Source organism: Phalangium opilio, unplaced genomic scaffold (genome assembly GCF_054372755.1).
Source record: "Phalangium opilio isolate 3A_F unplaced genomic scaffold, DU_Popi_V2 ptg000354l_1, whole genome shotgun sequence".
NCBI classification, from domain to species: Eukaryota; Metazoa; Arthropoda; class Arachnida; order Opiliones; family Phalangiidae; genus Phalangium; species Phalangium opilio.
In genome coordinates, this window is record NW_028324229.1 from 35,908 (window position 1) to 48,447 (window position 12,540).

The 12,540-nt window shown below is 36.2% G+C and overlaps 1 protein-coding gene and 2 long non-coding RNA genes across 3 annotated transcripts in view; 1 reads left to right on the forward strand and 2 right to left on the reverse strand.

The window, feature by feature from the left end:
* LOC149602598 (carbonic anhydrase-related protein 11-like) overlaps positions 1–12,540 on the reverse strand; it is a 56,890-nt gene that overhangs the window by 34,681 nt on the left and 9,669 nt on the right. The window lies entirely within an intron of this gene.
* Positions 4,917–7,360, forward strand: LOC149602599 (uncharacterized). The gene is made up of 2 exons (XR_016377835.1): positions 4,917–6,745; positions 6,833–7,360. It is a non-coding gene; the product is annotated as an uncharacterized LOC149602599 (long non-coding RNA).
* Positions 5,930–6,319, reverse strand: LOC149602600 (uncharacterized). The gene is made up of 2 exons (XR_016377867.1): positions 6,200–6,319; positions 5,930–6,132 (listed from the first exon to the last, which is right to left on the reverse strand). It is a non-coding gene; the product is annotated as an uncharacterized LOC149602600 (long non-coding RNA).

Consider the following 12,540-nt stretch of genomic DNA (forward strand, 5'->3'; position numbering starts at 1 on the left):
CCTTTTTTACCTCTGTCGCTATGACCCGCATACCCCCCGCATACCCCCCGTCCCGGGGAAGGGGGTCCGGGACTTTGACGCACGCCCAGATTACTCTGTTCTTCATTCCTACTTCTAAAATTAAGTCTATCCCTGGCTTGAGTGAACCCGTGAATTTATTTAATTTTCTTATAAGTTTAATTAAATTCCTTAATTTAGGTCGCTAACTAATTTTTAATGAAGAAAAGTTCTGAGTTTTTTTTATGTTAGAGAATGGTTCCTACATATTCATGGGGTACTTGAATAAATTTTGTTGAATAGGTCAAGCAATTATCTGAACATTTTCCTGAAAGTATATTGGTATACCATTTTGTCGGATAACTTTTAAAATCCCTTAACAAAATGGATCCCCGCCTTCTCATTGGTTGTTATGAAACGGAACAATCGTATTTTATCTTTTACCATTGACTTTATAATACCGCGATTAGAGCGACCAAACCTAGTTTAAATAGTTTGCTTTTAAAATGTTACGGACCTCATTAAATGATTTGTATTCTATTCTCTATAATTTCGTATATATATGTGTGTAGCAATTATATTTGCGGAAGTAGATAAAACCGAAGTTAATTATTAAATATTTTCTTTTGTATATTTAGTCAAGTATAGGCATACGCGTTTAACACCTTTTCGTTTAACCCAAATTTTGAGGTTCTTTGTTGTGTACGGAAATTTCCATTTCTGCAATATATTTGAGTATAGTTCCATAATTTCACTGGCGCATTGTTATCAAATGATGTTGGTTACTTTTGCCGTTGTTTTGATTACGTCAAAACTGTTGTTTAGATTTCGTTTGATTTATGGATTATTTGACAGAATATTCTATTGTTCCCAATTTTGTTCCCTAGTGTATACGCGATGATTTGGAGATAGCTCATACGGACAGACTATGAAAGGTGACACCGTATTTAATTTGCTGTTAAACTGGGCGTAATATTGAAACTTTTATCCTGTTTTGACACTTCCCCCTTTAACAGTCGTGTATTGCTCGTGTAAAATTTCTGCAGGCGTTCTGTATAGGGAAATATTCAGCCTGGTCGCTGACTTCAGTTATACGCACGCTTGTTTAGCAGAGAAATAAATTATACAGGCGCTGTTAGCAACAATATCTTTAGGTTAAACGCAAATAAGATCATTATCCAGTACTTACTTACTCAAAATTCATAGCTGGTAACCACTTAACAACCCATTTGTTTTCTAAAAATGCCCACCAATTCCCCGAACGAACCATTACTTGTGGCTGTTTAAAACATGGCCCCAATCCCTTCAAAAAATTCTGATTTAATCCTTAAAGCAACTGTCGGCTCATGTGCAACCCCTAACATTCTGGCTGAAATTCTAAACACAAATTTTACCTTGTATAATGCAGGAATCATTCAGAAGTCGTCCATGAGGGCGAAGCTAAAACTAGTCTTTTCTAAGCTTAGAGGGTAAGTCAACTCGGTTCACGGGTAGTTGAGCGGTTTTCAAAAGAGCGTTTTGGAATAAAGCGGTTCCCAAAACAGCGGTTTGCATAACCGCGTGGAAGCAAAACCGCGGTTGCTGTTTCCGCGTTTCTCAATACAGCGCTATTTCCCAAAACAGCGGTTGCTGTTTCCGCCCAAACTGTGATTGATAGGGAGGGAAATCTCTATTATATTAAGTATATAGAACAAAGAACAATATTATGCAAAAAGGAGTAATGTTATATCGGAAGTAAATATAAAATATAATTTTTTGGAAAAGGCATATTATTTTGGGAAGTCAATGAAGATAAACAACAATATTTTGGAAAAGGCGTACTTTCGTACGCTCAAGATATAAACGCTGTAATCAAAATGCGCTAAAACGAGAAATGGCTATAATGGCAAACGCGTTTATGAAATAGCCGTTTTGGACAATGCTGTTTTGATAACACGCCCAATCGATAACATACCAGTCAACTCCACCCCTCGATTATGGGAGCATCTAGTGGCATTTGTTTAAACTAAACCACAGCCGAGACTTGCTTTAAGCTAAACGACATCTAAAAGCGTAGTAACAAAATCCCATAGGAAAACTTTAAAATCTAGCGTCCTTTTTTAAAAAAAAAAATTAAGAAAAGTTAAAAGCAGTTTTGAAAAATAGCAAAAAGGAAAAAAAATATATATATAAATATCCTAAGAAGTGGTTTGGATCTTTTGGGAAGATTATAAGCGTTTCTTTATGAGCCTTCATTTAGGATTTTCATCTTTGACAAGAAATAAAAAAGAATTCGGCTTTACCGGGAAAGTATAGATATAACAAATAACAAAATGGTACCGCGTTTCTTCGCGAGTAACCGTGCATGGGCTTTGTTGGTTTATGGAATTTCTCGTGTCTATGATGGGTCGAAAGAAGCCGGGAAAATCTTCTTTTCTTTCTTTTTTCTTTTTTGAGGGTTTAAAAGATGGAGAAGCCGCGAGAAACGTCATAAAAAAGGCTTAAAAAGCTAGTGGCGGTATTTTTCTCACACTGATGCTTTCGCTTTGCGAGCTCTTTAAGTGTTTTTCCAGTAATCTCGAGAGAGTTAACGCGAGGAGACACTTGTTTCCTCTTTTCTTTGACCTTATCCTTCAGCGCATCAAGCGTATCCTCGCTTCTCAGTCCACGTTACACGCTTTAGGCTGTCTTTTGAGACTAAACTACCTCGAAAGAAAGAAACGTAGAGCTTGAAAGGTCGATTATATAGCGGTTTTCAATTGTTTATACCTACTATCAGAAGTGTATATAAAACTTCTCTTCGAGAGAACTGTACCGGGGTAATTGTAAAATGATTCTTCCCAACATCCCTTAACATTTGGAGCAAGTTTACTAAACCGAATCACATACGCAATAAATAGTTCCCTCGTCACTACTCTATTAGCGCTTAACTATTTGTGGATTTTTGTCCCGCGTCAAGACAATCAAGGTTTGTGGGTTGATTTCTGAGGATTTAGTACCAAACAGTTATAGAATTCACGTTGCGATGCCCATCTGTAGTTTGATAAGCAGGAGAGCAAGTAAAAAGGGTGAGCCTGGGAAGAATCATGTTGCATAACAAACTTATAAGAGGATACAGAGTGTCATCCTTCTGAAATTATCCCCTTCTGCTACTATTAAAGTTTTTCAGTAAGGTCAAAAAACTACGTCTTATGTGTTCGTCCGCGAGCCAGCTTTGTAATTGTTAGAATGGGGACTGGTACGACCGAGTTGGTCAGATATTAGGCAAATTAGGCCTAATTGCATTTAATTAAGTTAATACCATTGACACGGGGTTCAATTCTAGTATTATGCAGCGCCACTGTACGATTTAAAGGGTTCGATGAATTGTGTTTCGTTGACTAAATCTCGATGACTTAAATTTTCCAAGTTTGAGGATATAATTTAGCTCGTATCAACGTTAATATTACTAAAATTAGTTCCCGTTTGCTTAAGTCACGAACGTAATTGCCCTAATTATCTCGTACCGTAAAACCCAAATTAAAACTTAAACATAATGTAGTCGCTCAATTAGTTCCGAGTACCGCAAATTACTTGTTAAACAACGTATAATAATTATACGTAGCATCTCATGTTCGGTTAATTATGTCTCATTTTCCCGAGAACCGAAAATTGTTTAGATAATGATGACGTAATTTGAACTATCTAAACCGATTTAACATAATTAAAACAGTGTATTATAACTCGCGGTGCAAAGTTTAGAGTTTAGAATTTCGAATGCGAAGCCACTGATAGATTTTTTCCTTCTAAAAGTCCCTCCAAAAATCATCAATCAGCAAGCTTAATTTTTTACGCATCGGAAATAATTAGTGATAAAAAACAGAAGGGGTGGGAGATTCCGTGAAAAAAATTGAAATAAGGTATATAATAAGGATATTCATTAACCTCGTTTTTACAATATCACGTTTCAGTATGTTGGCTATGGCTATGTGAAGTAAATGGACAATTTTTTTTTTCTTTTTGGGTGGGGGAAGGTTTCATTATTTTCAGCATTCTTCTGTAAAATAATGACAAGATCAATGACATTCAGGGGTGTTTTACGCTGTTGGCATCTTAGAAATAACATGTAATTAATTTATGATAAAGAAAGTCTTTGAAATTATCAGGAAAATAGATTTATATGGATATACAAAAATATTTTCGCTGGGAATGGCCGCGCGGTTAAAAGTGTGTTGAACTTAAATTCTTTTCTAATTTTCTTCAGCGACGGATTATATTCTAAACGAGTTTGAGTCGGAGCACGGATATCTATTCCATCATGAATATTAACGCGGCAACCCTTTTCGGTTCCCTCCCTCTAGGTAAAACGAGTCAGGTCATTTAGCTAATGTGTTGTAAAGGTACGTTTATATTTTCCATATATAGGAATATATAGCTATATATATATAGCTTGGAAAATTCATTTTAGGAGATCCCTCCGTCCGTCCGTATAGTTAAGTGGGTGTGGCTGGATGAAGTTTAGCGTTTATTTCAGACCGTCATCTTATTATCCCCCTTGTTACGAGTAAACCTCGCTTAGATCTACAGTACGTCAACAACGCCTTTTTCGCGCGTTTTTAAATAGACAATTCATTGATTTTTATATGTATATTTATAAACAGCTCAACGTAATTTCAATGATTAATTTTGAGACGAAAAAGCGAACCACTACTTTTTGGGGTTGGTTGCTTTCAATTAAAGGCAGTTTAGAAACGAAACCACTTTTTGACTCATTTACAGGGTTCATACAAACCTGGAAAACTCGGTGAAATAAGTAGTTGGTTTTTAAAACTCGAGGAAATATAGACTTTTTATTAAAATTCAGAGAATTAGGGAATTTTGAGAGGTTTTAGTGAGTTTTCTCTGAAGGGGTTGCTTCAACTATAAAAACCACTCCCGTTGGGGAAAAGACCTGGAAAACACAGGGAAATGTGTGGGGAAAAACCTTGATATCTCGGGGAAATCAGGGAATTTTGAGAGGTTTGAGTAAGTTTTCACTGAAGGGGTTGCTTCAACTCTAAAAACCACTCCCGTTGTTATTACTCAATATAAAGGTAAAAATCCTGGAAATCACAGGGGAATATGTGGGGAAAACACCTTGATATCTCAGGGTAATCGGTTTCTCAAAAATTGTATGAACCCTAATTTAGATGAGTCAACTTCAGTCGTGTGAACAGAAGTTGGATAAGTTGAATCACCAAATCAAAAATTGATCTCTGACATAAAACTTTCGCGTTATTAAATAAGGGACAATTTTTTAAAACAGTAGTTTTCAGTAAGTGCTCTCTTGTTTTAAATATGCAATTTTTAAGTCGTAAACTGGAATTTAAAATTTTGATTGGTTTTGAGCCAAAAAACCGCGTGTTAGGTCTTTAACCGTAAAAGTCTGGGTCACGATTTCTACCATAGATAGAATTGCAAAGTATTTTGGACGTATTATAACCATAAGGCGTTTATTTTATTAACGGCCGCTGTGTTAGTAGTACCCTTTCATACGTGGCGAGATTCCGAATATGATGAATTGGTAAAATTACCAGGTGAATATTGCGCGACTCTTTTAACTAACCCTCTCCACCACTAGCTATAAATAGAGCGGTAGTTTCTCGCATGGCAACCTTTATTAAACTCATAGCTACATTAATGGCTATTCCCTTTATCTGAGATATATTTATTACGTGTGAAATTACGAACAAGCATTTTTGTACGTGTTTAACGCCATAGGATTAGGTTTAGCGTCTCTAAACAGTGCGGCATTTCGAATGCGGTATTTATTTTATTAATAATAAGTGAAACGAACGAAAAATTTTACAAACATATCCCTCTGTTATCGACCAAATTGTTTCTCTACATTCTTTAAAGGGATAGTAGCGTATAAATCTATTATTATTTGTTTGAGCAAAGAGAATATACCAAGAGGAGCGGAAAGTTTAGCCTTTCACAAGGCTTTTGAATAGCCCGGCCACGGTTTTGGAGTAACTAGATCCGGTTTTTGTTGATTGGCTAAGAAGCGATGCCTTTCATTGGTTAAATTATGTCGGCTGCTTATTTCTGGTGGTGGCAAAGGGTTGATCTCTGGGTTGGCCGTTAACGTGCAAAAGGTAATTTCTAAGCAGACAACACGGTCACGTGAAAGACAGGCTGAAGAAAACGACATTGTTATGGTTATGACGTAATTGTGTTTTTGGTTTAGTTTACATAATCGTACTCGACATGCTCCACACTCTTGCAGCAGAAGTGGATAATAGAAGAAGGATGATACTCTGCATCCTCTTAATACTTTAGTTGTGTAACATGATTCTTCCCAGGCGAAGGAGCCCTTTTTGTTTGCTTTCCTGCTCATTAAACTTCAGATGAGCCTCACATCGTGGGGTGAATTCTATAACTGTTTGGTACTAAATCCCCAGCAATCAACCCATAAACATTGATTGTCTTGACGTGGGACAAAAACGCACAAGCGCATGCGCCTTGGCAAATAGTTAAGCGCTAATAGAGTAATGATGAGTAGGGAACTATTTATCGCGTATGTGATTCGGTTTAGTAACCTTGCTCCAAATGTTAATTCCGATGTTTGGAAGAATCTTGTTACAATTACCCCGCTTTGTGGTAGGTACACATCTCTCGAAGAGAAGTATTATATACTCCTGGTTGCAGTTATTGCCCTCAATTTTCACTACTATCCCTTCAAAAAAAAATTGTCCGAGGAGAAACTTGCAGAGCACGTCAGTTGGCCAACCGTTTTGTTCCCGGAATTGTAAGGTTACATACTCGTAGCCCGGCGGGTATAAGAAATAATCTAAACGTGCTCGGATTTTAATGAGAAACGTACTCTCGCTTTTAGGCGCCCATATTATTCCATTCCATTCCTTAACTATTAGAGCTGGACTAAAGCGAGAACTCTTCCCTTTTGAAAAAAAGAGAGTACTAGGCCTAGGCCCAGGCCCAGTACTTACGAAAAAGGTTTCGAGGTTTGCCTTGGCCTAAAAATGATATCCGCGTATATGTTTTCTTTCTACTCTTCCTTTATTCCTGAATTATTCATAAGTTAATGAATTTGTAGAGTTCCCTTTACCGTACGTACAACGGCCGAGGGAAATGTAAATACAAAAGGCTCTATATACCTAACTTCCACACGAGTTAGGCTTGGATGTTGTAGAACAGTTTTACCAGCATAATTTTCGCGTAAATCATTTCAGTTCGTGAAAATGATATTTTTAACTTTGTCCAAGGAGTAACAGGAAAAAAGTTCTCCTTCTTGATTTTGTCTTACAACAAGTAACGAGGAATTCTTCGTAAGTTTAGTTAAATTACATTCTGCCCTGTAGAATAAAGTACTTTTGTATATTATTTTTTCCGTTTTAAGTAAGTATACAGGGTGTTTCTGAAAAGTTCATCAATAATGAAGGAGCGTGTTTATTGGGCCATTTTGAGTCGAAAATGTTCTATGACATTTTGCCGTCCGAGCCACTGTTTTTGAGTTATTATTTGAATGTTTTAGGGATAATCCCTTAATTAGATTACAGTTCTATTTCAATTTTCTAATTAAATTTAAGGGGTCATACGTAAATTACGCCAATTCCAACTTGAAAACAGTGGCTCGGACGGAAAATAGTCATAGAAGATTTTCGACTCAAAATGTTCCAATAAACACGTCCCTTCATTATTGATGGACTTTTCAAAAACACCCTGTATATCAGGGATAGATTTAATTTTAGAAGTAGGAATGGAGACCGATAACTCCAACACGTAACGAAAAGTTTAAATTATCTTATTGGCTCACATAAACTACGTTTTGATGACGTTGCTGACGGGGACGGCGAAAAGTACGTAATTCCTTTTTACCTCTGTCGCTATGACCCGCCTCTTCTTTCATACCCCTCCGTTCCGTGGAAGGGGGTCCGGGACTTTGACGCGCGCCCAGGTTACTCTGTTCTCCATTCCTACTTCTAAAATTAAATCTATCCCTGATATATCTACTGACTACGTACTGAAAATAGAATGGAGTATATTAAAGTATAAATAATAGGTGTATTTTCGAACTGCGGAATTTCATTCTTATTTTTAGATAAAGAATCCTTTATCATCGATTTTTATTCTGTCCCTCAAAAGATTGCTTTTTATTTTCTTTCTTTGGAATCGCGTACGCTTTGTCTTGCCACCCCCACTCTCTCTCTCCCCCTCCCTCCCCCTCTCTCTCTCCCTCTCTCTCTCCCTCTCTCTCTCTCTCTCTCTCTCTCTCTCTCTCTCTCTTTTAAAAGCATTTTTGGATATCAAAGGAGAGATGGCTTTCTGAATAGATAAGGATAAGGTCCTCCTCGATTACGGACACATTTTATTTTATTTTCCAATATATAGTTTTTTTTATATCGCGAACAAAAAAAACTCGGCTATGGGTCTCGAGAATACAGATACAGATTCGGGATCAAAATCTCATTTTTCGCTCATACTGACTTCCTTCTTTTTCTTATATGTCCTTATATAAATATATCTTCTTATAGTAAAATGAAAAGGATTCAATTTATCATTCTGGAAAGTCAAACTTAAAGAATATAATGTCCCGGGGTGTTAAAACGACGTAACTTGTAATATCAACTCTACTTTATTGCGTGTTGGTTGGAGGTTTTTTTTATTATGTAACAAGTTGGGAAAACCAAAATATTACCTCTCCGAGTCAAGAGGTCTACTACTACAAACTTATTTACCCAGATATGGAGTTATTTCACTTTTTTGAAGTAAAAATTTACGAAATATTGAAGTAGTATTCCAAACATAGCAAACAGTAAAGTAGACGACATTTTACATCCAATAAGGATAAATCTTGGACACATGGAAATCAGTCAATGGGGAAAAGAACAGGAAATGAAGTCTACGCTTCAGCTGTTTACCCTATATTCTGGTAGCTACATTCACAACTGGTTTTCAGTGTAAACACAATCGTCTCGTCTCACCTCAACAATATTCTTAGTTTGCCAACACGAATGTTAACGTTAAATAACACCAAAGCTAAATTATACCCAGACGCACTAATAGTCATAGCGCACCGTAAAGAGAATAAAAAGTCTGTAGCTACTCGTTTACCACTAGCCCTTTTACTAATCTAATTGCCACCATGATCTTTTCTTCTATTATAAAATCTTTACCTGATTATTTAAGAGTGTATTTAACTTTCGGCTCACTCTGAACCGTTAATGTCTCTTCATTTCAGACACGAAAATCAAAGCCAAAAGTTTACTTCACTTCAGGCCTCAATAATTTACACTTTGTTTCACTAAGCCTATTGCGGATAATACTTGTTTTACCCGCCGGAGTCTAGGTCTTAGGTTTCTTCATGAAGTCACTAAACCAAGGATTATTCTATATACAGATGTCGTATAGCTTAAGTAATATATAAACAGCCATTTCAAATAACAATATTAAAAAAAATCTTTGGAATATCAAAATGAAACAGAGCTTTAAAGCTACAAAACTACTAAATGCATCATAATTACGAAAAATACTTCCACATATTCACTTTATATTATGTAAAAAGGGAATATTAAGGTTCTGTATGATTTCTTAACACATCAACACAAGGCTAACTGCTAACGCGACGCACTAGTGTAACAACGGACGGACACACACAGACAAAAAAATAAGCTGCTTTTTAACTCTTTCCGTATTAATTTTGAGATGAGAAACAAGATTATCTTAAATATTAAAATAAATATAATTAATATTAAATATTTTCTTCGTCAGTTGTTTGCCTTATTGAACGTTACATCGTTTTGATATAGAACAATTAAACATTCTAGAGAGACTTGACTAATATTGGCGTTTGAAATGAAGCATACGCCGGTTGCTTCGACTTACTCAAATAGGTAGTATATAAGGGATTCGAATCGCGGCTGTAGATAAGAACATCGCAATTGCGTGAACCTTGGAGGAAGACCCCTCCATTGGAAGGCTAGACGTTTCTCGTAACCCTAGCCGATCGCCGCGTATGTCTTAACCTTAAGGATGTTGGTGGTGTTAGAAGCCAGGTGTACAGACTGGTGTCCATGTGGGATGGACAAAAACAAAGACCAGAAGATGGTTGTGTTAGAAACCAGGTGTACAGACTGGTGTCCATGTGGGATGGACAAAAACAAAGACCAGAAGATAGTGGTGTTAGAAGCCAGGTGTACAGACTGGTGTCCATGTGGAATGGGCGAAAGACTAGAAGATGGTGGTGTTTAGAAGCTAGAAAGTTCAGACTGGTGTCCATGTGGGGTGGACAAATGAACAGTTGTTAGACAGACAATGGAGTTATAGCCTGTAAGTGGAATACAATTTCCGGGACTGTAAATGCGGTCTGGAAATTGAATACACGTTTGCTCCGATCTGCAAACTGCGAACGCGGTCACGTGGGTATAACAACGGACAGACAGACAGACAGACAGACAGACAGACAGACAGACAGACAGACAGACAGACAGACAGACAGACAGACAGACACGTCGAATTTAGAACCTCTCCGTGACATACGTCACTCGGAGAGGTAAAAATTAGATACAATGTTTTTGATCTCACCATAAGGCGTGTCTTCATATGAGATATACTGGCATATATATTTTTTTATTATTTCCATTTTATTGAAGTGGGAGGCGATTTTACGCGTATGAGCCATTATTCTACAATCCAGATTTGTTCGACATCTGCGTATAGTTTTGGTTGAGTTTATTATGCTATTTTTTATTGTTCTAGGCCTACTATTCGAAAGTATATAAAACTGACGTTATTAATTCATCCTTAAAGGGTAAAGTTCTGGTAATATAACATTATACCTTAAAATAACGGCCTTTTTCTAAATATAAAAGGAAAAATATTAAAAAAGAAATAAATGACTCTTATTACAAAATAATTAGCAATTAATTAGTTTCAAAAACGAGGTCTACTGCGCCATCCGCCATTGCTTTAGTGGCGTCTGCTAAATCGAACTTCATACCTCATTTTGGCTAGCAGACGCCACTAAACCGATGGCGGAGACGCAGTAGATAGTCCTCGTTTTTAAATTAAATGCTAATTATTTTGTAATAAGAGGTCATTTATTAATTTTTTTTAATATTTTTCCTTTCATATTTTGGAAAAGGCCGTTCTTTTAAGGTGTAATCAAGAAGTGATATCTAGTTTATGAGAGAGAAGGTATAAATTCGCCACATTTCTAGCTTTATCTCCAGTCCAAACGTAGGTCCGGAGTTAATCCCCGCCTCTAAATTACAACCAGCATCTTATTGGTTCTTGAAAACTCACGTCAGCGCGACGCGAATGACGAAAATTACGTATTTTCCGACTGAGAAGAGTCGAAATAGCCTGGCCTCCTTTTAGTCCCCCCTTGTATTTTAAAAGGGGGACTGGGACTATGGCACGCGAATACTTAGGCATCTTATACCTTCTCTCTAATAAACTAATAAACTGTAATATATGTTACCTGAACTTTTCCTTTAATAATAAAGCCTAATTCTCGCAGCAGACAAAGTGTTGGGTTGGCAACTTTAATATAATATATTTTGTTCTGGTAATTTCCTCTATACATTGCCATTATCCGAATGTTTTTTGGATTCTCTGGTTGACTTGAATATATTATCCAGTAAATAAGGCATGTACTAGCCTACATAGTACGTTTTCACTCGATATACTATAACATATTTGTTGGGAATGATTTTCCGTCTGTAGTAGTACTTAAATTGAGTTGATATTTCCTAATGGTTTTTGGATGTTATTTCCTTTCTTATCTTTCCTCGCTCGACTGTTCTCGTTTTCAAAAGTAGTTGTTATCTACTTTTTGCCCTGGTCCGGCTCTTTTTTTACTCCGACCAATGGACATCTAGGGTACATTTTATACAGCTGCGAGACGCGATGAAGCGTACTTGGTGCGCGGCGCGTAGAATTTAATTAAACGAGGCATATGTATAATATATATTGAGCTGATGTAGCGATGGAACTTGTGGGAATTGTCAAAGTTATTACCACACCAACAATGGTGTCTCTCTTATATTAATAAAAAGTGTCTTTGTACACAAAGACGCAAAAAAGTAAGAGATAAGTGTAGAAAATTAATTGTTTGAAGTAACAGATATTCAAATTTTCATTTTTGAAGACGTGATTATAAAACATCAATTATTTAAAAAAATTTCTTATCTTAGTTTTTTTCACCAAAAATTCTTTAAGTAATATATTTTATCCTTAAACATGTGCATCATTTTAAAAATAGAAAACGTATGCATTTTATTTTTTTTTTTAAATTTAGAGATAGTTTGAGTATTCGGGCCTATAAAGAGAATAAAATGGACAGAAAATCGTTCATAGCAGACAAAATAAAATAAGCATGAAAACTAAACAAAACGTGTTCGTTAATTTTAAAGTTTTCGAGTTTTCAAAAATTGACGTGTTGTATCTTTCTCAAAAGATCACGATCAAGCTACATATCCTTTTGACTCTAATAACTACATCACAGTCAAAGGGCGAATGTAATTTTCGGTTCGCAATATTTTCAATTTTAAAATAAAAAAATAAATTCTTTTAGCTCTATTT